The 25,173-nt window shown below is 44.0% G+C and overlaps 1 long non-coding RNA gene across 1 annotated transcript in view; it reads left to right on the forward strand.

Moving 5' to 3' along the window:
- LOC138287604 (uncharacterized) overlaps nucleotides 1-25,173 on the forward strand; it is an 84,962-nt gene that overhangs the window by 54,295 nt on the left and 5,494 nt on the right. The window contains exon 2 of the long non-coding RNA XR_011202245.1: nucleotides 11,954-12,253. This is a non-coding gene — a long non-coding RNA (uncharacterized lncRNA). The remainder of the gene's footprint in view (nucleotides 1-11,953; nucleotides 12,254-25,173) is intronic.

Genomic DNA, 25,173 nt, shown 5'->3' on the forward strand with positions numbered 1-25,173 from the left:
CAACAAGGTGTCCCAGATAAACCACCTTCCCCTGCCCTATCTGGCACTTTGAAGCCTTGATAGTGAGGCCTGCCTTTTGCAGGGCCTCCAAAACTTTCCATAGGTGGACCAGGTGATCATCCCAACTGGAGCTAAAGACAGCTATATCGTCCAGATATGCTGCACTAAAAGCTTCCAGGCCTTGCAGGACTGTGTTCACCAACCTCTGAAAAGTGGCAGGTGCATTTTTCAATCCAAAAGGCATTACTGTGAATTGGTAATGGCCTCCAATGGTTGAAAATGCAGTTTTAGGTTTAGCATCTTCTGATAATTTGATCTGCCAATACCCTGCAGTCAAATCAAAAGTGCTTAGATACTTGGCAGATGCCAGTGTATCTATGAGCTCATCTGCCCTGGGTATAGGGTGAGCATCAGTTTTGGTTACCTGGTTGAGACCTCTGTAGTCAACACAAAACCGCATTTCTTTCTTTCCATCCTTGGAATGAGGTTTTGGTACAAGTACCACAGGAGAGGCCCATGGACTTTCAGAGTGCTCAACCACTCCCAGTTCCAACATTTTCTGCACCTCTTGCTTTATGCAGTCCCTGACATGGTCAGGCTGCCTATAGATCTTACTTTTGAAGTGGTACCTGGCACATTAGAGAAGAGTTCAGAAAACTGACCCAGGAGATTTATGCAATGGTCTTTCTGCTCAGCAGTAAGACAATCAGCCAAAACTACCCCTTCCAAAAGAGCATCTTGTTCGGTGGAAGAGAAGAGATCAGGTAGAGGATCACTGTCTTCTTCCTGTCCCTCATCAGTTGCCATGAGCAGGGTGAGATCAGCCCTGTCATAGTAGGGTTTAAGGCGATTGACATGGAGCACCCTAAGGGGACTCCTGGCAGTGCCTAAGTCAACTAAGTAGGTGACTTCACCCTTTTTCTCAACAATTGTGTGGGGTCCACTCCATTTATCTTGGAGTGCTCTTGGGCCCACAGGCTCCAAGACCCACACTTTCTGCCCTGGTTGGTACTGAACCAAAACAGCCTTCTGATCATGCCATTGCTTCTGGAGCTCTTGGCTGGCCTGAAGGTTTTTACTGGCCTTTTTCATATACTCAGCCATCCTTGATCTGAGGCCAAGTACATAATCCACAATATCTTGCTTTGGAGCTTTTAAAGGTTGTTCCCAACCCTCCTTGACAAGTGTTAGTGGACCCCTAACAGGGTGTCCAAAGAGGAGTTCAAAGGGGCTGAAGCCCACTCCTTTCTGGGGTACCTCCCTGTAGGCAAAAAGGAGGCATGGTAAAAGGATATCCCATCTCCTGCGGAGTTTTTCAGGGAGTCCCATAATCATGCCTTTGAGAGTTTTGTTAAATCTCTCCACCAGTCCATTTGTTTGTGGATGATAGGGTGTAGTGAACTTGTAAGTCACACCGCACTCCTTCCACATGGCCTTTAAGTAAGCAGACATGAAATTGCTTCCCCTGTCTGATACTACTTCCTTTGGGAAGCCCACCCTGGAAAATGTTCCCAGTAGGGCCTTTGCCACTGCAGGTGCTGTAGTGGTCCTTAAAGGAATTGCTTCAGGATATCTTGTGGCATGGTCCACTACCACCAAGATAAACCTATTGCCTGAAGCAGTAGGAGGGTCAAGGGGGCCAACTATGTCAACCCCTACCCTTTCAAAGGGAACCCCAACCACAGGCAGTGGAATAAGGGGTGCCTTTGGGGTGCCACCTGTCTTGCCACTGGCTTGACAGGTTTCACAGGACTTACAAAAATCTTTTGTGTCCTCAGACATTCTAGGCCAATGAAACAAGGGAACAAGCCTGTCCCAAGTTTTCATTTGTCCCAGATGTCCAGCTAGGGGAATGTCGTGGGCTAGAGTTAGGAGGAACTTTCTGTACTCCTGAGGAATCACTAACCTCCTGGCAGTTCCAGGCTTAGGATCCCTTGCTTCAGTGTACAAGAGGTTGTCCTCCCAGTAAACTCTGTGAGAGTCACTGACATCCCCATTAGCTTGTTTGACAGCTTGCTGTCTTAGACCCTCTAGTGTGGGACAGGTTTGCTGTGCCACACTCAGCTCCTCCCTGGCAGGCCCCCCTTCACCCAAAAGCTCAGCAGTGTCTGCTTCCAGCTCCTCTGGTGTAGGTTCTGCACAGGGTGGAAATTCTTCTTCCTCAGAATTAGAATCCACTGTAGAGGGAGGGATAGTAGGAAGTGCTTTACTTCTACTAGCCCTAGCTTTAGGGAGCACTTGGTCCATTGTTCCAGGATCCAAGTTTCCCTGTCCTTTTTGCTTTTTGGCCTGAGCCCTGGTTAAAGCAAAAATATGCCCTGGGATGCCCAGCATTGCTGCATGGGCCTCCAACTCCACATCTGACCAAGCTGATGTCTCCAAGTCATTTCCTAGTAGACAGTCTACAGGTAAAACTGTGGCTACCACAACTTTCTTTGGACCAGTAACCCCCCCCCCAGTTGAGATTTACAACAGCCATGGGGTGGCTAAGTGTGTTGTTGTGAGCATCGGTTACTTGGTACTGGTGACCAAGTAGGTGTTGTTCAGGGTGTACCAGTTTCTCTATGACCATAGTCACACTGGCACCAGTGTCCCTGTAGGCCTGAACCTCAACACCATTTATTAGGGGTAGCTGCTTGTACTTATCCATATTAAGGGGACAAGCAACTAAGGTGGCTAAATCAATAGCCCCCTCAGAGACTAACACAGCCTCTGTGGTATCCTAACAAGACCAACCCCAACTAAGTTACCAAAAGTGAGCCCAGCTACTCCCTTGGATTGGCTATTAGTAGGTTTGCTCCCACCACCACTGCTATTAGTAGGGACACTAGGTGTAGCAGTAGGGGTTGTAGTGGTAGGAGGCTTGGTGCTTTTCTTTGGACAACTGGGATCTGTTGTCCAATGGCCTTTTATTTTACATAAATAGCACCATGGTTTCTTTTCTTTGTTTTGATTAGAAGAGGATTTGGGCCCACCACCCCCACCAGAGTGTTTTTGTGGGCCTGATGAAGACTCATTTTTAGATTTGTCCCCACCCTTGTCAGAAGACTTACCATCCTTCTTCTTGTTGCCATCTTTGTCACCCCCTGTATGAACTTTTCTGTTCACCCTTGTTCTGACCCATTTGTCTGCCTTCTTTCCCAATTCTTGGGGAGAGGTCAGATCAGAGTCCACCAAGTACTGGTGCAACAAATCAGACACACAATTATTAAGAATATGCTCTCTCAGGATCAAGTTATACAGGCTGTCCTAATCAGTAACTTTACTGCCATGTAACCACCCCTCCAAGGCCTTCACTGAATGGTCAATGAAATCAACCCAGTCTTGTGAAGACTCCTTTTTGGTCTCTCTGAACTTTATCCTGTATTGTTCAGTGGTTAAGCCATAACCATCCAGGAGTGCATTCTTAAGAACTTTGTAATCATTGGCTTCACTTTCTTTCACAGTAAGGAGCCTATCCCTATCTTTTCCACTAAATGATAGCCATAGGATAGCAGCCCACTGCCTTTGAGGGACATCCTGTACAGCACAGGCCCTCTCAAGTGCAGCAAACCACGTGTTAATGTCATCCCCCTCCTTATAAGGGGGAACTATCTTGTGCAGATTCCTGGAATCATGCTCTTTTGCAGGATGACTATGGGGAATACTGCTGCTGCCACCATGGGTTTCTAAACCCAACTTCTGTCTCTCCTTCTCTACTTCTAAGGTCTGTCTATCCAAATCCAGCTGTTGCTTCTTGAGCTTCAGTCTGGTTTGTTCCACTCTCAATCTATTGAGCTCCCTTTCTAACAATCTGTCATCAGGGTGGGTGGGAGGGACATGCCTTGAAACAGAAGTATGGTGAGAATGGACAGAAGGAGACCTATCCCTTACAGAAGGCACCCTAACAGCTTGGTTAACAGAAACATCACTTCTACTGTGGTGAGAATGAATGCTCTTGCTATGATGTGAGACAACACTATCTGTATGGTGTGACTCTACATCAGTACCAACTATGCTAGACTGTCTAGTAATGGGCAGGCTCTGAAGTTTCTTTCCTGAATCTTTTCCTAGGGGTGTCCCTGGATCAGATTGGGAACCATTTGCTACTTTTTCAACAGATGGGGCCCTTTTGGCCTTATCTTGTTCTCTAAGCATGTTAAGCAATAATTCCAAGGAAGGATTCTTCCCTACACTCAAACCTCTTTCTACACAGAGACTCCTTGCTCCTTTCCAGCTAAGGTGGTCATATGCAAGTTTGGACAGATCAACATTTTGGCCTGTGCCAGACATTTTAGAAAGAGTTTAAGTGACAGAAAAAGTGAGAAAAAGTTTTTCAGAACTTTTAGAAAGACAGAAAAAAACTTTTTAAACTTTTTAGAACTTTTTAGAAAGTTTAGAAGTACTTTTCAGCACTTAGAAAAGAGTGAAAAGAGGAAATGCAAAACTTTTTGGTTAGGTGTACATACACTGAACTTGTTTTGTATATTTTTCTCTTATGAAGAGTACAATGACAAGAGTGGTAAGTAGTCTCAAAGCACTTATCCCACCGCTGCACAACCAATGTAGGAGGCTGGACTGGCTTGTAGTGAGCACCAAGGGGTACTTACACCTTGCACCAGGCCCAGTTATCCCTTATTAGTGTATAGGGTGTCTAGCAGCATAGGCTGATAGATAATGGTAGCTTAGCAGAGCAGCTTAGGCTGAACTAGGAGACGAGTGAAGCTCCTACAGTACCACTAGTGTCATATGCACAATATCATAAGAAAACACAATACACAGATATACTAAAAATAAAGGTACTTTATTTTTATGACAATATGCCAAAGTATCTTAGAGTGTACCCTCAGTATGAGGATAGCAAATATACACAAGATATATGTACACAATACCAAAATATGCAGTAATAGTATTAGAAAACAGTGCAAACAATGTATAGTTACAATAGGATGCAATGGGGACACATAGGGATAGGGGCAACACAAACCATATACTCCAAAAGTGGAATGCGAACCACGAATGGACCCCAAACCTATGTGACCTTGTAGAGGGTCGCTGGGACTATTAGAAAATAGTGAGGGTTAGAAAAATAGCCCACCCCAAGACCCTGAAATGTGAGTGCAAAGTGCACTAAAGTTCCCCAAAGGACATAGAAGTCGTGATAGGGGAATTCTGCAGGAAAGACACAAACCAGCAATGCAACAACGATGGATTTCCAGTCGAGGGTACCTGTGGAACAAGGGGACCAAGTCCAAAAGTCACAAGCAAGTCGGAGATGGGCAGATGCCCAGGAAATGCCAGTTGTGGGTGCAAAGAAGCTGCTACTGGACAGTAGAAGCTTAGGTTTCTGCAGGAACGGCAAGGGCTAGAGACTTCCCCTTTGGAGGACGGATCCGTCACGCCGTGGAGAGTCGTGCAGAAGTGTTTTCCCGCCAAAAGACCGCCAACAAGCCTTGCTAGCTGCAAATCGTGCGGTTAGTGTTTTTGGATGCTGCTGTGGCCCAGGAGGGACCAGGATGTCGCCAATTGCGTCAGGGGACAGAGGGGGCGTCGAGCAAGACAAGGAGCTCTCTCAGCAGCAGGCAGCACCCGCAGAAGTGCCAGAAACAGGCACTACAAGGATGCGTGAAACAGTGCTCACCCGAAGTCGCACAAAGGAGTCCCACGTCGCCGGAGAACAACTTAGGAGGTCGTGCAATGCAGGTTAGAGTGCCGTGGACCCAGGCTGGACTGTGCACAAAGGATTTCCGCCGGAAGTGCACGGAAGCCGGAGTAGCTGCAAAAGTCGCGGTTCCCAGCAATGCAGTCTGGCGTGGGGAGGCAAGGACTTACCTCCACCAAACTTGGACTGAAGAGTCACTGGACTGTGGGAGTCACTTGGACAGAGTTGCTGGATTCAAGGGACCTCGCTTGTTGTGCTGAGAGGAGACCCAGGGGACCGGTGATGCAGTTCTTTGGTTCCTGCGGTTGCAGGGGGATGATTCCGTCGACCCACGGGAGATTTCTTCGGAGCTTCTAGTGCAGAGAGGAGGCAGACTACCCCCACAGCATGCACCACCAGGAAAATAGTCGAGAAGGCGGCAGGATCAGCGTTACAGAGTTGCAGTAGTCGTCTTCGCTACTATGTTGCAGTTTTGCAGGCTTCCAGCGCGGTCAGCAGTCGATTCCTTGGCAGAAGGTGAAGAGAGAGATGCAGAGGAACTCGGATGAGCTCTTGCATTCGTTATCTAAGGAATCCCAAGAGACAGAGACCCTAAATAGCCAGAAAAGAGGGTTTGGCTACCTAGGAGAGAGGATAGGCTAGCAACACCTGAAGGAGCCTATCAGAAGGAGTCTCTGACGTCACCTGATGGCACTGGCCACTCAGAGCAGTCCAGTGTGCCAGCAGCACCTCTGTTTCCAAGATGGCAGAGGTCTGGAGCACACTGGAGGAGCTCTGGACACCTCCCAGGGGAGGTGCAGGTCAGGGGAGTGGTCACTCCCCTTTCCTTTGTCCAGTTTCGCGCCAGAGCAGGGCTAAGGGGTCCCTGAACCGGTGTAGACTGGCTTATGCAGAAATGGGCACCATGTGTGCCCATGAAAGCATTTCCAGAGGCTGGGGGAGGCTACTCCTCCCCTGCCTTCCTCACCATTTTCCAAAGGGAGAGGGTGTAACACCCTCTCTCAGAGAAAGTCCTTTGTTCTGCCATCCTGGGCCAAGCCTGGCTGGACCCCAGGAGGGCAGAAACCTGTCTGAGGGGTTGGCAGCAGCAGCAGCTGCAGTAAAACCCCAGGAAAGGCCGTTTGGCAGTACCAGGGTCTGTGCTACAGACCACTGGGATCATGGGATTGTGCCAACTATGCCAGGATGGCATAGAGGGGGCAATTCCATGATCATAGACATGTTACATGGCCATATTCGGAGTTACCATTGTGAAGCTACATATAGGTAGTGACCTATATGTAGTGCACGCGTGTAATGGTGTCCCCGCACTCACAAAGTCCGGGGAATTGGCCCTGAACAATGTGGGGGCACCTTGGCTAGTGCCAGGGTGCCCTCACACTAAGTACCTTTGCACCTAACCTTTACCAGGTAAAGCTTAAACATATAGGTGACTTATAAGTTACTTAAGTGCAGTGTAAAATGGCTATGAAATAACGTGGACGTTATTTCACTCAGGCTGCAGTGGCAGGCCTGTGTAAGAATTGTCAGAGCTCCCTATGGGTGGCAAAAGAAATGCTGCAGCCCATAGGGATCTCCTGGAACCCCAATACCCTGGGTACCTCAGTACCATATACCAGGGAATTATAAGGGTGTTCCAGTAAGCCAATGTAAATTGGTAAAATTGGTCACTAGTCTGTTAGTGACAATTTGAAAGAAATGAGAGAGCATAACCACTGAGGTTCTGATTAGCAGAGCCTCAGTGAGACAGTTAGTCACTACACAGGTAACACATTCAGGCACACTTATGAGCACTGGGGCCCTGGCTGACAGGGTCCCAGTGACACATACAACTAAAACAACATATATACAGTGAAAAATGGGGGTAACATGCCAGGCAAGATGGTACTTTCCTACACACTGCACCATGCATCAGTCCTATGACACTGCACCATTCATCAGGCCCTGTGGGATGGGGTCCCTGAGACTGGTGAATGGCATGGGGAGGGGGCCAGGTGCCTCGCTCCAAATTGTAAACTTTGGCTTGGGGGATGGTGTCCCTGGGATCTCTATGAGACTTGGGGAAGGAGGCTGCCTTCCCCTCCCCTAAAAAGTTGTATCAACTTGGGTGATGTCTTTGGGGCCTCAAAGAGGCTCAGGAACGCGGGGGCACACACTGTCCTCCCCTTAACTTAAAATTGGTCCCAGGGTTGGGGTCCCTGGGGCTTTCTTAAGTTTCGGGGATGTGAGCCATGTGCCCCTCCCCTAAATTTGAAAACTAAAAATGTGGCTTTTCACTTGAGGACCTCCCCCACCAGTCCTAGAAGCCCGAGCACTAAAATGGCTGATCTTTAGATCTTTCGAATCTGTGGACCCTCCCCAGCATGAAATATACAGTTTGTAACCTTAAGTTCTCTATGCCAATCCCAAAAAGCACGCTGTAGCAAGATCTAGCTTTCTGACTAATTTGTTGGAATTCCAGTCAGTTGTTTTGCAGCATCACTGATCAATTTTACTATGAAAAAATGGATGGGGAAAGTGTTTCATGGGACCAACCTGTTACTTGCCCTCGCCCCACCCCCTTGATGGAGCACCATGAAACGTTTCAAATAGGAGCTGAGGTGGATGATTTTTTTGGAAAAAGTTTGTGTTAATTTTGCCATGACAAGCTCTGTTGGATGTAATGGATCAATTACTAAAGTGTTTAAGCTGCCACTAATAGCCACAGACTGCTACATATCCTATTAAATTATAGAACTTGAAGCTAAGGACAGTTTCTTAACTGGAAGCACACATGCTGCATTTTCACAAGAAAGGAGAAAGACCTTCTAATCAATATTGGCACCAAACATTAGAAATAAACATCTTCTGAATCTGGTCAGCAGACTCAGGAACTACTGTTGGGGAACCACTTATGAAAGATATGTGGAAGTACATGACTATGTTCACCTCAATCATTAAATACTACCAACCTCAAGAAAAGTTTTGATGTCAGAGAGTTCAGCAAGGCCAGTAGAAATGTGCCACTCCCCCGATTCTTGCAAAAACGCCAACTCCTTTCTACAGCAATAGATTCCTTTCAGAAGCCAGTTTGGGATAAACCACAGCAGGTCCTTCTGATGGTACGGAGAGTATATGCCTATTTTCCAGAATTCAAGTGGGGCAAGAATTGCTCTTTTTCTTGAAAATGTGCGGAGTAAATCTTCAAACCCATAAATAATTCAGACTGTAGAGGGTTATCATGCAGAATTCTACAACATTCCCTTTCTGTTGCATCTTCCTCAAACAGTTTATTTCTAATGAGAAGACTGATTTCTAGTGGCTCAGCAAGTGAGGATTCTCCTTATATTAGAAGCAGTAGAATGAATTACACGCAAAAGGGTTTTTGAGAAATATTTCTCTTGTACAAATGAAAAAAACACAAATTGTGTCCTATAATAAAACTAAACTTTTTCAGTTGTTCCGTCCTTTGCCACCATTTCAAAATGAAGGTGATTCCTCATTTGTGGAATCATTACAACCAGGGAATTGGATAATCAGCTTGAGTCTAAATTCTGTGCACTTTTCAACTCTCAGTTTGAAATAACACTAAAAATACTTAAAGTTTATCTGGGGGATCAAATATACATGTTCACCTCTCGTCTTTCAGGCTTTTATCTGCTCCTGGGTGTTTCACAAAATCCCTAATACCCTTTGTAATGTATTTGAGTACTCAGGGAGTTCATCTATTGTTCTGTTTATCTGAAATGCTGTTTACAAAACAGGATCAAATGGCATCAGAATTAAACTATTATGTCTTTTCCACAAAGTCTGTTATTTATTTTAAATCCAAGTTTACATACTTCCAAGAGAATGTGATTCCTGGCGTTTCTGGTGGAATCATGTCTACAGTTTCCGAATGCAAGAATCACAAACTGCTTTTTTTAAACCGAAATTGATACATCTTCTTCCACTGCGTTACAATTAATAACTCAGGCTCATAGCCTGAGCAGTTGCCATGCCAGCCACTTCAGGTAGATTTTCTGGGACCTCTACATGGTAGGGCTCTTCAAAGACTCAAAATACAATATTTAAGATATGGTCTTTTATACTCATATATAATCACTTTGGATTCAGGAACCTGAGAGGCAGCAGTGGCAAAGCGAATTTTCATTCCTTTCCTGATCATAGCATCACAGAACCACAGCAGTTCTCGAATGATTATTCACGGTCACTTGTGGGGTCAAAATACACATAAGTTGTTTAAAACGTATTGCCAGTTCTTTTGTGATCCAGAAGTAAAGGTTATTTGTTCACTTCCGCTACACAAGTACAATCTTGCCTCAGTACATAAATTACTTCAGCGATACAAGAGTTTTTTGGAGTTTTGCCTACAATGCAACATTTCCGGTAGGGCAGAATACTTGCTAGGGAAACACAACAATACAGCGGATTGGCAGACATGTTATCTCTACAATTACAGTGACTGCAACTACACAAGTCAATTCTTCCTTGTTCTTAATTTCTAGGGAGTTTTCTGTTTACATTTATTTGCCTCCTGTCGAAGTACACATCAAACACTTTTTTAAGGGTCAGAGTGGACACTGCAGCAATAATTATAGTATTTTTTTAACATGATTGGGACCCATATCTCAATTTTGGCTTCCCTAATTTTTTCATGATTTCCAAGTGTATTTCCCAAATCTGATGTTGGTCAGACTTTAGATCTTATTTACAGTTTGGTGGATGGCGTACTCCATCACAAACGGGGAGGATATTCTATCACTAATTACAGGTGCATTATAACCTATGGTACTGGTAATAGGAAGGATGGGTATTCCATCTACCAAACTCTAAGTAAGGTCATTAGTCGTAATTATAACTCCTGTATGGAATCCCAAGTTGTAGTTCCTAGACCAACTGGACATCTCATCATGTTGTACGACTCTCCTTCCTATTTTTCTCCTAATTCTTTCAGCTCCATCTGGCCAAACACATAAGGGCCTATTCACAATCTGCACTTTGTAGTACATGAAGTAATACTTCTCCAATACTACTTACATACAAAAAGCATGCGGTTCACTAGCAAGACCTCCGCCTTGCCAATCTTTTCTATGCGGAGATCTTCACCAATGTGGGGAAGATCTCTGCACATGTATGTACACAATTGAGTTGCAAATGTGGTAATGAGGGAGAGGTAGGAAAATGGGGACTATGTACTGCTGAATGGGAGAAGTTTAAGAAAATGTAAGGAGGACCTGAATGAGGAATATACTAATATAAACACACACTTTCAAAAGAGTAACAGGGTTATTCATAAAGGTAATTTGGCTTGTGAGTAAATTCACGAACTATGTTTACTCTTAGACTTTTGTGTAACTTTACTACTTTTGACTATTCCTTTATGAATGTAGTTACTCAGATGTCTAGTGTTACATGTCTCCTGAAGCAGAAGGGAGAGCACAATTTATGAGCGTAAGTTGCTACTGCCAAAAAGGAGCAGTAATAATTCCAGCTCTACATTTGGCTGCCATTGATACCACGACATCCCACCTTAAAAAATAAGGAAAGCAAGGACTTAAAAGAGAACAATTTAGGAAATAATCAACCTGTGTTGTCTCTCTCTCTCTCTATATATATATATATATATATATAAATATATATACACAAACTGTCAGTCAGTTGGGACCGGAGTTGGGTGATTCAATACAGCATGTCGCCAAATGAAAACGGTGCATGGTATGGCATACTAATGTGGAAAAACTGACTGACAGATATATCTCAGCACCATGTTTAGGACCATGTTTAGGACTATTTGTAGATGGAAATAACTTGTACATATGGTGGCATGCTGGTATGGTAATTTACGGACGATAACTAGTCAGTTTTTGATGTTGACAAACTATCATCCAATGGGAGTCAGGTTGGAGGGTTTTAAATCGTTAATGTTCTAATCTACATGAAATTGACATTGAAAAAGACGTCCTACCAAAACGTGTCTGCCTAGCAGTACAATTCGGACATCTGACACCCATGAGTACTCCTTTATGTTCTGTGTGGAGTGTTTAATTTGATATATATATATATATAAATATATATATATATATTTTTTTTTTTTTGCTGTGTCACCAGAAGTTCCCACAAGCCTTCCAGCGCTCACGACAGTGGTGTACATAGGGTGTGAGCCCTTGTTAATCCTAAATTACTCTTTTTAATAAGAAAATAAGGTGTATACTTCACTGAATCACCGCAGCAGTGTTTTTATTTCTTAAGCATCATAACCGGTATTGTCTGCAACCAATAATCATAATCATAGTAGTTAAAAGGGAGACTGATGTGCTCTATTCTCCACAGGCGATGAAAAGAAGAAAAAAACAACAATCATCACAGTCACCACAGAAGAAATTGCACTCCGAAAGAGAAACAACGCATTCACCTCCATCAAGGATTTCAGATAAGCTTGCAACGTAGAACTGCAGACAAAGCACACGTGCTTTGCCTTGGCCAAGAGCAACAAGTTAGGATGATTTGTACTTTACGGAAGCGGAGCTTCAACTGGGCACCTGCTTTGTTTATATTCCTGTTGAGGTTTAATATCTGTGAAATGAGCGTCACTGCCAGAATGCATCTTGACCTGCTTGGAAGAGGCCACAGGTTTGTGCAAAATGGCTATTCAACTGAAGTACTTTCTACTGGCTAATTGGGAAGTGCTACATAGTTGGGTGAAATGTATAGTGCATATTCTATACTAAAGCTGCATACAGAACCTCGAAGTAATGTCTCCAGTGACCTTGTGTGTCTGTATTTTTGGCATGTGATTATTCCTCGAGCATCTTCATATTGATAACAAGAATCCTCATGTGGAGAAAACAACGAGACTACAAAGAGTTCAATCTCTACAAAACAAGAGTTCTTCTGGCTAATGCGATTGTTCTTCAAGTGTCTTCATACACTGGGCACTACGGGGGAGCCTTAATGCCCCCCCCGGTCCCTGCTGGCTCACCACCTCCAGCAGAAGCTGGTATTGCTCCTGCACCTAGGGAGCAGCAAAAAGTGCCACTCCCTGAGTGCAAGAGCAATCCTTTCATCTGTTTTCCTGCCCGCTTGACAGTGGGCAGGAAAACAGATACAAAACCAACTCCCAGCTCTCTCACTTGGTGGGAGCTGTCAAAGCTCCCGACAAGTGAAAGCAGACTGCTTTATCTGAGGGTGGGCACCTCAGGAGGTAGGGAGCTGCCCTGGGGGGTGATAGTTCCCAAGGCCATTAATAGCACAGCTTTGCCCCGGGGAGATAGTGGTCTCCGGGGATCTTACAAGCTACGGGGGGGGGTCCGCACAGTTTTTCAATCCATCCCTGGGGAGGTAGTGGTGGCCCTAAGTCTCTAATGAGCCTAAGGAGGGCGGTCTGTGTAGCCCCCCACCAATTTCTGAAGCACACCTCAGGATGGTGGTGATCCCCAGGGCTCTAACGAGGCTCAGGAGGGGAGGGATCCACTTTTTCTTTGTTTTTAAGTTTTTTTGAGACTTGGCTGAGTCTGACTCCCAAAAATGTCTGCCAACACTTCCTGGTTGAAGTGCTGGCAGCCAATCAGGTATCAACACGGGGACTGTTGGTTCCACAGAGGATCCACATCCCTAGGTATCTATATTTCCTTTTCATTTAGTATCTCAAAAACTACTGAACAGATTTACACCAAATAACAAAAAAGGCTCTTTCTGGACCAAGAGCTATCTTTCTGCCAAATGTGGTGGAATTCCCTCCAGTGGTTCAGGCTGTAGCTGTGTTCAAAATCCCTATGGGAAACTGCATGGGTAAAACATGTTTTGGGATCCCCTCTTTTTCTCAGCCACCACTTGACAAATCACCCCGAAACTTTCAAGACTGCAAACTAGTTTTGAAAATGTCATGAGGATTTGTCAAACGGTTCCAAAGTCATTGGCAAAATGCTTTTCGGATGGGAACTAAGGCCCTAATTATGAGTCTGGCAGTCCTGGGATCGCCAGACTCGCGGTGGTGGTCTGACCGCTGCTAAAGCAGCGGTCAGACAGCCACATTATGATCGTGGTGGTTCGGCCACAGTCGGACTGCCATCACTGCACTTTTTGGCAATCCGACGGCCTGACATTGCTGGTGGTCCCAATCATGCTGCTCAGGGGATTACAACCGCCCTCTCCTCCGACGTTTAGATGCGGGACGGAGACTGCACTGGCGGTCTCCTGAAAGTGGGAGTTTGGCGGGGGGACTTTTCCACCAGCCAAACTCGTAATGAGACCCTAGGTTCTAACTATAACTATCTCCTGGCAATTGTCAGTAGGTAATACTGACAATATGGTAATATATATACACCCTTTTTTAATGTAATGGTAACAATTTTAGACATAGTATTTTTTATGATAATACTGGAATAACCCACCTGATGGTCACCTAATGTCACAAAATATATGTTAAGTATTAAAAAACTTTAAAGTGATAAAAAATAAAATAAAATAAAAAGTCATTTAATTATAATTTAATGAAGATAACTTTACAATAATATTTAAATTAAGAAAATGTTATCAAAATACTTAAAAATAAAATAATAAATATGGTTTATTTTTAGATAATGTTGTAACATTACATTAAATATAATTATGTTTTTTTAATTCTATTTGAATTCTATTTGAAATTATTCAGTTTATCTTAAAATTGTTTCCTATGGATCACTAGTTCTCTTAGCTCTGAGTTGGGATTTATTTAATACTGTTTTGGGTCCTTTTTGCTGTAGTAACTTTAGAAGTGCAGTTTGGGAATATCAATAGGCTTACTCTTTTGTGGAATGGTGCATATACCTCACTGTACCCTCCATAACTCTCCTTAACTCCATCCTTATTCCTCCCTAAAGGCCTCCCATTTAGTAGTAAGTATGCTCCTTTTCCAGCCACTCTCACAGTCCCTCTCACATTTAGAGTAATAACTAAGTAATAAACTTACATGTGCAAGGATATCTCAATAGAAAACATTGGAGTGGTGGAGGTTTACACTTGTAGGTTTGTGAATTAATTTTTTTAGTAAGTAGTACTACTGTTGTAGTACTACTTCTCCTACTAAATGTGGTTTGTGACTCGGGTCTGTAGACCATTTCTATTCACAAATTACTTTTCCAATGTTACCACCTGATTTACAAAGAAAAGTTTCAATCTTAATAAAGGCACAAGGGTAAGTATTAATTCATATCTGTCTTACCCATGCTAAATAAAAGATGTATTTTCCTTTCTATGTACTTTATCTTTTAATTTGTACTCTTTTATTTTAGTATTTGTTCACACAATTGCCAAATCAAATGCAGGATATCGCAGCATTGATCATTTGAGGACCAGTTTTCTTTTTTGTGGTAACACCTACAGTACCTTAAATCAGTCCTTGATTTTGTTAAGTGTGTAATAATTGATTTTAGGAAAGAGGGTCTTCTCATTTTGTACAATGATAGCAAGAGATTGTTAAGCTGTTTGCAGTCCCTTTTCCCCAGTGTTGCTGGTAATTGTATTTTTGATGTTTAGCTGGTTGTTAGTATTAATATGTAGCAAGACAGGAAAAATAATAATGATAGCCGATTTGTCGTTTATGCAATTAGGAGTTGCCTTTACTCTCCGGTAGGAAAATCAGCATTATGTTCTCTATAATCTAGAGCATTTGGTGGGTATTACGCAAGTAAAGACAAACAGTGGCAGTGGGGCAGGGGCTGTATAATTCTACCACATACCCTAGTGACTACTAAATAAAATATTAAAACAATTTGACATATTACTGTATTATTGCTGTGAGTAAATATGTTAGAAGGACTTGAGACCTGAACTCCACTGTCTGCACCATCAAACAGCACATTCTGCTACGGGGGATATTTCTATTCTTATAATGTGTTATACACTAAATTATTATTGCCTTGGAATCAGAAGGAATTCAGTGTTCCACAGGTAACAGTGGGATAACTGTACTAACTAATGAACATTAAATCAGTGCAATCTAACTATATACCCATTCAAGAGATATAGACCTAGAGATTCACACAGTCAGAGAGAGAGGAACATGACGGCCAGCTAATGCGCTGCCCGTGAACTCCCGTCGGACGGTCGAGAGACGCCAAGCATCGCGCGATTTGGATCGTGAGCGGACCTCCCCTCGGTCTGTGCTCAGGAGAGCCGCAGAAGTTTTCTGCCCGTTGGTTTTTTGTTCGTTTGGTGCCCCCGGCGACGGCCCGATCGACAGGAGGGCGGGGGAGAGGATTCCCCCCTCGCGCCTTCGTGTACTTGGTCCGGGAGCCGGCATTTGAAACCTGGAGGCTCCCGTTCAGCGCTTTTGGGGGAAGTCCTGGAGTTGTGCTAGCGGAGGAGCGAGCGAGGAGCGGCAAAGACAGTGACATTATCTGTTTGGCGGCTTGGGGGGGGGAGCCTGGGGCATTTAGACTCTTGGTTGTAGCTTGTCTCTAGCAGGCAGAGGCAGTTCGTATTATCGGTGCTGCCTTCCCAGGAGTAACGGGGCACTTAAGGCAAACATGTATATATATACAAGTGTTGCTTATTAGGTGCAAGAGTTTTCTATGGACTAGAGGAATTTTGTGCTTCTGTATCGCGTTTACAACTGCATTTCGCTAGGGGGTGTTAAGTTTCAGCTCCTTGTCACTCCACAAACACAAAACCTGTGCAAACACACTGCTCTGTGCAGAAGGGAGGTGAAGCGCAGATGGACGCCGAATATTCAGCGCTCTTGTATTCGTGGTGGTTCACCGTTTGTTTGGAAGGGCTGAGATTGTAAATTGCTGCTTCAACTGAGAGTTCTTCAGGTTTAAGGGTCTTTGAGAAAAGAGGTGGGCCATCGCTTAGATAGGTTCCCCGTGGGGTGAGGGTATTCGGACCCTCCCATCTTGCACTGTGTTTTCCAGGATTTCCAGTTGTCAGAAAGAGAGAGAGGGGGTAAGAAAAATACTTCTGTTATTGCGCCTCGTTAATTTCATCTCACCCCTCTACAGTGTTTTTTTTCTTTCCGACTTTTGTCGGGAAAACCAGGAAGGAAAACGGCGAACAAGAGGGGGGGTCATTGACTGCGGGGAGGGGTGGCGGGGTGCCTGGGAAACAGGCTCTAAATTCCAGTATTTGGACAGAAGCGGCGAGGGGTGTGCGACGTGGGAGATCTTATACCTCCTGTTGCTCTCTTCGTGGGAGCCTCCCGGAGACCCCGGGGGTCTTCACCAGAAATAACTTAAGCGGGAAGGGGGTAAGAAGGGACTGTGAGAGTGTTGGAGCCCCACAGTGCATGTCACCAATCAAGCGTCGCCCTAGAGGTGCCCGGGCAGAAGTTAATGACGTGATTGTGGCTAGGAAAAGTAAGCCCGGTACCCGTGGTGCAAGTGCTAATCATCGGACTCAGGTGTCTGGGACTATAATAACAGGCAAAGCGGACTTAGATCCTAAAACCTATGGTGAGGGGTCAACCTACACAACATTACTACCTCACCGGGAGGAGAGTCAAATTGAGCTCCAGGGGAGGAGCGACTCGTTGATCACAAGGTACTTTCAGACTACAATCCCTCCACCACAGAACATGGCAAACGCTCAGCCGGTCTTAGGCAAGTTAGGGGTTTCTAAGCTAGTGGAAGGCGGTCCAGCTGTTGGCCCAGCACAAGAACTATTAGACAAGGAACCAGCCATGCTGAGAGAGGGCCCTCCAAAGACACTACCCTTGCTGGAAGTTGATGGTAATTCCTCTAGTGGATCAATAACACATGACTTGGATGTACAGGCTCTGTTAATCTCTCTTACTAAAGAAATTAGGGGAAAATTTGAGATTTCAGAAACTAATCAAACTAGGATTCGGGAAGCCTGTGAGGTCTTGGAAAGTAAAATCAATCTGTTATCAGACCGGCTGGGGAAGCTAGAGGCAGTGGTGGAGGCCCACGAGGAGTGAGTGTTAGCTCAATCTAAGGACATTTTACAATTGAAACGGGGAGAAAAATTGTTGCAGGACAAATTGGAAATATTGGAAAATAACATGAGGAGAAATAATATCAGGCTCCTGGGAGTCCCAGAGGGCTTGGAAGGGGAAGATATTAAGGGCTATGTGATCACGCTGATTAAGGAGGTCCTCCCTAGTATGGCAGGGTTTAATCTGGAAGATGATATTCAGAGAGTCCACCGTGATCCTTTTAAGAAAAATCCAGGAAGGAAAAACCCCAGGAGGATTCTGATAAATTTCAACACATACTCTATTAAGGAAAGAATCTTGTCCGAAGCCCTCAAGGTTGGGGCTTTCCCCAAGGGGGAATGGTCTCTTAGGATAAGATCAGATGTGTCTAAGGCAACGTCAGACAGGCAGTGGGAGCTGGGAAACTTCATGCGGGAGCTCCGTGAACTTGGAGCTACAGCACAACTAAGGTTCCCGGCAGCTCTCCGTATAATGTGGAAGAATAAAATGTACAATATGAGAGATCCTGGGGAGGTCAGCATATTTATAGATCAGATTAAGGCGTCTCAATAAGATCTAGTGGAAAGCCCCCGTCCGGCGAGGGGTTCGAAGATAGGATAACAGGATGGTTATCCCAGTAGAAATAGGGAGGGTTCCTCTGGGGGGGGGTGTGGTTTTGGGGGCATGTTGGTGTTGGGTGTAGGGGTGGGAGGCACGGGGTGTCGGGGTTTGTTTTGGGTGTGGTGGGTTGAAAATGATAAAAATAAGAAAGTCCTCATATGTTGCCAATATAGGTCGGGGGGTCGGTGTCCTCCCTTTTTCTTCCTTCTTTTTACGAACGATCATGCAGGGTATTGAAAGGTTGAAATTCCTCTCTTGGAATGTGAATGGGTTAAGGGTGTCTGGTAGGAGGAGGAAGATCTTTGAGTACTTGCGTTTGGTCAAGGAGGAGATTATTATACTGCAGGAAACCCATCTTCACCAAACTGAATGGGAGACTTGGCTTAAACAGTTGAATTGGGTTTCGTTTAGCGTATGCTCTTCTCAAACTAGTACAATAAAAGGTGTGGCAGTTTTGATTAAGAAATCCATGAGGTTCAGGGTAGGAACAGTACATGTTGACCCCAGAGGGAGGTGGGTAGTGGTAGAGCTGTGTGTATGCGGCCACTGGATTACAGTGTCGGGTTACTACGGGCCAAACATTGACGACCCAACACCATTTCAAGACTTATTTAATATTCTACTTTCAGCTAAGTACCCAGTAGTGTTAGGTGGGGACTTTAATATATTGCTAGACCCTGCACAGTACAAGTCAACCCCCCGGGGTACGGTAAATTCACCTAAAACAAGGACACTGGTGAAACAAGCGATGCAGGATTTAGGCTTGGTAGATGCCTGGCACTGGAGAAGGGGTGAAGGAGATAGATATACATTCCACAATAAAAAATATGGGCATAGATCCAGAATAGATTTTTTTTTAATTCATAAAAGTTTATGCCCGGAGGTAAGAAGGGTAGCCCACAACACAGCATACTTGTCAGACCATTCAGCAGTAATATTACACTTAGATATTAGGGTTATTAACAGGACTATTAGGAGCACAATTAATCGTGCTTTATTTCTAGACGACGCATTAGTAGAAGTGTTAAAAAAAGATACTAGAGAATTTTTTCAGGTGAATCAAGGAACAGCAAGTCTGTGGTGTGTTTGGGATGCGTTTAAGGCTCATATAAGAGGGAGGTTAGTCAACCTTGCTGCTTATAAGTATCGGGAAGAGAGGGAAAAGCTGGGAAACATGGAATTGTCATTAAAAACCCTTCAAATCTCAATGTATAATGCGCAGTTAAAAGGGAATACGGACTTAGTAAAGGAGCTGTCTTGTCAAGAGGAAAAGGTTCGGTCTAGTTTAGACGCCTTTTTGGAAAATCGCTGTAGGTTAAAGTGGGAAAGTAGTCAGTACGCACATTTTGAATATGGAGAAGGTTGCAGTAAATTGTTAGCGTGGAAGGTTAAGTCGGACCTTTCCAAAAGGCACATTTTATCGGTCAAATCAGAGCGTATGAATCAGATCTGCACGGAGCAAGAAGAGATTGAGGGGGCATTCGTTTCTTTTTTTCAGGAGATATACTCAGAAAGTCCGGTTAACTTGGAAGAGCCGGTAAGAGAATTTTTAGACAATGCAGACCTCCCAGTTCTAGAGGAGTCTAAGATGCTCCTATTGAATAACAAGCTAAATGAGGCTGAGTTGGCTGAAGGTTTAAAGGCATTAAAAAAAGGTAAGGCAGCGGGGCCAGATAGTCTACCTAATGAATTATACAAGGCTTTGGGGGATGAACGTACCCCATTTTTATTAGAGCTATTTAACTCTATGTTGATAGAAGGGGCCCAAATTCCCAATTCCTGGAGAGAGGCGACAATTTGCTTATTGTTAAAGCCGGGTAAGGATTCCACGTCTTGCTCCTCCTATAGGCCCATCTCCTTGCTGAATGCAGACTATAAACTTTATACAGGAATTTTAGCTAAGAGACTGGGGAGAGTCATCGGCAACCTGATCCATCCGGACCAAAAGGGTTTCATGAAGGGGAGGCAGCTTCACGAGTTATTTGCTGCAGTTGATTTGGGGGTACACGAGAAGGCGCCATTGGCGATTTTGTCTTTTGATGCGGCCAAGGCCTTTGATCGCGTTAATTGGTTGTTTTTAAAGGCGGTGCTGGAAAAAGTGGGCTTGGGAACCCCTTTTGTTAGGGCGATAGGGGAACTGTATAGATGCCCCCTAGCGAGAATCCTGGTTAATGGCCAATTATCACAAGAATTTAGGATCAGGCGGGGTACGAGACAGGGATGCCCCTTATCTCCCTTGCTTTTCAATTTATACATTGAACCCTTGGCTACTTTACTTCGGTCTTCTAAGGAGATTATCCCTTTTCGAACTGGGGGCTGGGAAAAAAAACTAGCATTATACGCAGACGATTTGATGATATACACGAGTGATGTTAGGTCTACTCTACCTAGGGTCACTGCCTTGATGGAACAATTCGGTAGACTTTCCGGGTACAGCATAAACGCAGAAAAGACGGAAATAATGTGTTGGAACTTGTCGTATGCTTCCCCCTTAGTTAAACAAGAGATCAGATATCTGGGTATTCGATTAACAGCTGATCCTAACGAGGTAGCTAAATTGAACTTTGACATAGTATATAGGGAAACCAAAAAACTGTTAAAGGCGTGGGCCGCTCTTCCTCTTACGATAATTGGAAGATCCAATATTTTGAAGATGTGTATCCTTCCAAAATTTACTTTTTTATTTAATACAATCCCACTAGAGTTCAAGAAGAGCTGGTTTAAAAAACTACAGGGGGAGTTATCCTCATTTGTATGGGCTTCCAAGGGAGTTAGGATTGCTTGGAAAAAGTTGAGTAGAAAAAGAGAGTGGGGAGGTATTGCGTCTCCAGACCTTTTTAAGTACTATTTGGCTTTCCAGTTAAAAAATATTAGAGTCTTATTGAATAAAAAGTCAGAGCACGATTTAGTCTGGAGAGCATTAACGGCACATCTTGAAGAAGGAGCAGACCATTTTTTATATAAATTTGGACATCCCAGCTACTTTAAGAAAGTTCGTTTGAAACTCCCCAGACATGCATGTAACGTTTGGATGTACTTTCGGAGGGCGTTAGAGATACCTTATTTTTGTAGTTCGGCTCCCATTTGGGATTCTCCCGGTACTCCGGAATGTCTTATAGACAAACTATCAACGCCTTTGAGAGCAAGTGGGATGGAAAGATGGGGCCAGTTAACAGAAGGAGTTGAAGTGTTAAGTTGGTGTGCATTCCAGGAAAGTACTGGGGGGACAGTTTCTAGATTTAAATACCTTCAGATATCTAGTTGGGTAAAGTCCCGTCGAAATGGAGAAATAGGTAGGAGCATATGGGAAGAGAAGCTAAACCAGAAAACCATCAATAAAGAGGTTGCATTATGGTACCACGCTTTGTTAGAATCATCAGATGATAGCGCTTCCCTTCCCCTGTCGAAGTGGGGAGCGATCTTTCCAACTTTAGATGTTACAGCACTGTGGCAAAAGTCTTGTTCAATATTGTGGCTTACTACCAGTCCTGCGGGGCTGAAGAAAAATCATTTGTTCACACTCCATAGGGTTTACTGGACGCCGGCTAAATTAACAGCTATTGGGAAAACTCAAAAAAATTGTCCAAGGTGTGGGGAAGATAAGGCGGATGATACCCATATGTTTTGGCAATGCTCTAAGTTGTTGAATTATTGGGGGGATATAGGGAGTATTTTTAAGGTAATCTTTAATGTCAACTTAGTTTTAAACCTAGCATTAGTGGTGTTTGGGGTCCGGGAACAGGATTCAAAGTACCAGAAATTGTCAGTTCAGCAGGAGTACTTGCTGTTTATATTAATCCTTCTAGCTAGGCGAGAAATTTGTCGTAAATGGATTGATCCTCTTCCTCCTCGTGTGTTGGACTGGCAAATATCTGTAAATCGAATTTGTACACTGGAACAACGGGGCCCCTTGTCTAGAAAAGATAATTTTTGGTTGTATTGGGAAAATGTGTATCAATAATATATTATTCTATGCTATATAGGTTCCTTGTTTAGTCTCTTCCCTTAAAGAAAAAAAAAAGATTTTTTTTTTTTTTGTGAACTTTAAAGTCCAATGATTAGATCTCCCCCCCATTTTTTTGGGAGGTGCTGCTTTGGCTATGATTGAAAGTAACAACTTTTGATCAATGACATCCGTACGAGAAAAGTATAATTAGTAGATTAGGTGGGATGATCTATCGAGGTTTGGACTATGTACTTGGAGGCATGTGGTCGCTTGCCGCGCCAGTGCTTTTCCTACTCAACCAAAGCAGGGGTGATGAATATGAGGACAAAAAAAAAAAAGAGATATAGACCTACATTGGGAGTAAGACCTTGTGGAATTAGATCGCAGTGGAGCCTTTGACACCTATCTCTTAGAGAAAGTGACTGAAACCGCATTCGTTGTGGTTAACTAAAGAGCAATTAAGTGAAAAAATTGATTATGGATTATAGGCAAGTGCAAAAAGGAACCTTTGCTGTCATGCAAGCAGTCTCAAGATGTTTTTCTTTTAGCTTGTGCTTATTAAGCCAGGAGCAACACTCTATGTGCTTGCATATGTTGGCATAGTGAAGCATGAGTTCTCCCTTGGTGCCGGTGGCCAAAGTTAAGTCTTTGGGCATGATATGTGATCATAAGGTATCTCTGTTGACACAGGTAAATGCAGTGGCTGCAAGCTGTTTTCACACCATTTGTCTTTTGGGGAAAGTTCGTAATTTCTTTATGCTAAATTAGATTACTGCAAAGACCTTTATCTGGAACCTCCAACCTATTCCATCCCAGTCCTTCAAGGAGTCCACTACTTTCCTATGGAATTGAGTGTAGATTCCAAAAATGTGATTATGTTACTGAGGCCTGTGAACCTTTGCTGGCTGCCCATGGCACACAGTCTTCACTTCATACGTCAGTTTTGTGGCACACAAAGCATTCCACATTACTGAGAGATCGGAGATTGTTGAAGAAGCATGCGTACATTGAGTCTTTGTGGAATCCTACCATCTTCCAAGTCCCTCAAATCAAGAAGGCATGCACAAGACTTTCATGTAAATACTTTGAACCTCATGTAAGCTTTGCTCAGCCTTTGAAACCATCTGACATTTTTTCCAATAAAAAAGAAAAACTGTGTAGTATTGGGTACAACATAAAAAGGAGAAATTTTATTCCCCATTGAATGATCGAGGATCTTATGAAATTACTCTGTTGACTTTATCCTAATTGGTTATCAAACTAGTGGTTGTACTACTCTAGGCAAGGCACAGCCATTTTCTAACACCTTTCTCTTCTTCGTTCACATATAAGTAGAGAATCAAAACCTATTTCAAGTGATTAGGGATGAGGTAGGGTGGAACATATTCCAGATAAATGCCTCACACCAGTAGAGAGCATTACACTGGGTGGCAAACACATGTCTATAGATTAAGGGTTTGCACTGCACAGACTCTTCTGCACAAGGTTTTTACCAATGCGGTAGGGAGGTGCGTTAATAAAAGGTCTGAAAAACACATCATTCTTCTCTCATTTTTAATTTAGTAGGTGTAAAGCAAAATCACTGCTAGGGAGGCATACACACTTGAAACCCCATAAGGAACCTCAGGGGAAGCCCATCATGTCTAACATTTGGGAACTACATGAGGAGAGGACCATTGATGAAGCATACCACTTTAGTAAGGAGGACCACTATCCCTTTAAGGGCATACCCCAAATAGGGACTAGAGAGTGTAGTAGCATATCTACATTAATATTGCTTCCTCTCCTAATTTGAGAAGGATCCGGTACCTATTGTGTAGGTGTTTTGGTAGAGATTAACTTTTTAGGTCTCGCCTTTAGACAGCTTTAGCTTTCTGGTGAGTTCTTTTAGCATCACGCAACACACACCTTAAGACTCACAACATACAACATGCATACATATACAACATACACACAGATATGCATATATAAACATGGGCATTTAGACAGCCGCTTGTATCTATTGGTTGCTGTTTTTCAGCTGACTTCAGTCACTTGCTAAAATGGCTCTCCCTCATTGTTGGTATCAGCCCAAAGAATTTCAATGATGTTAGCATTCAAAATATTGTCCCTATCTGCCTTCTCACACACACTGGCTGCACCACCTTCCTTCTTCTATGCCTGCTGTTCTTTAGTACAATCCTCTCACTGCTGTCCATTTCTCTTTGGTGACAACTCGGTGCTCCCACTGGCCATTATCCCTACCAGGAGTACCCACCAGACACATCACAAGCCCCACTGTTTCTCCACCTCCTCAAACAGGCCACTCTATTCATTTATAAGTGCCCAGTGGAGCCATTATGGGCCCTTGCTGCTCTTCCCTTCCTTGGAGGGGCTGCTGTTCTCATTTATGAGTGCCATTGCTCTCCTTTTCTTCCATTGGGCCACTATTTCTTATTATGGGCACCCGGCATAACTGTGGCAAGCGCCTGCTGCTCTCCTCTGCTAGGCCATTCTTGCCATTCATGGGTGGCCACAGGAACCATCATAATCTCCTTCTGTTCTCTTTTTTCCTCCACAGTCGTACACTGCTTGCTGTGTTAGATAATATTTTACTGTAGTTTCTGATTAGCTGGGGAAATGCTTGCTAGATGTACATTGTCCGGGATATTTTCCTGTTAAATGCAGGGTCCCCGGCAGAGTGTTTACCAGCTGCAAGTGGCCATCTTCAGTTAGCAGTGGTTCCTTGACTCTTCACTGTGTGACTTTTGCCTCTTCGCTTTATTGAGTCAAGGCCTGGGCATAATGCAAATCCCAAGTGAACTGCATGAGTAGACTCTAGCCTGAGACTTTTTTTAGCTTGAAACCCTCAACCCCTTGCTTCAGTTGTGTCACCTTGGTCCATCACTTCGAATCATCAGACTGTGGGGGTCATTATGAGTTTGGTGGGCGGAAAAGGCCGCCCTCGAAACTCCTGCAGTCAGGTTGCTGCCAATGCGGCCGCCTTCCCACAGGCCCCATTACCAGTTCCCAGCTGACTCAGCGGGGAACAGCCCACAACAATTGACGCCGGCTCATGTTTGAGCCGACGGC

This window comes from Pleurodeles waltl, chromosome 1_1, assembly GCF_031143425.1.
Source record: "Pleurodeles waltl isolate 20211129_DDA chromosome 1_1, aPleWal1.hap1.20221129, whole genome shotgun sequence".
Lineage (NCBI taxonomy): Eukaryota > Metazoa > Chordata > Amphibia > Caudata > Salamandridae > Pleurodeles > Pleurodeles waltl.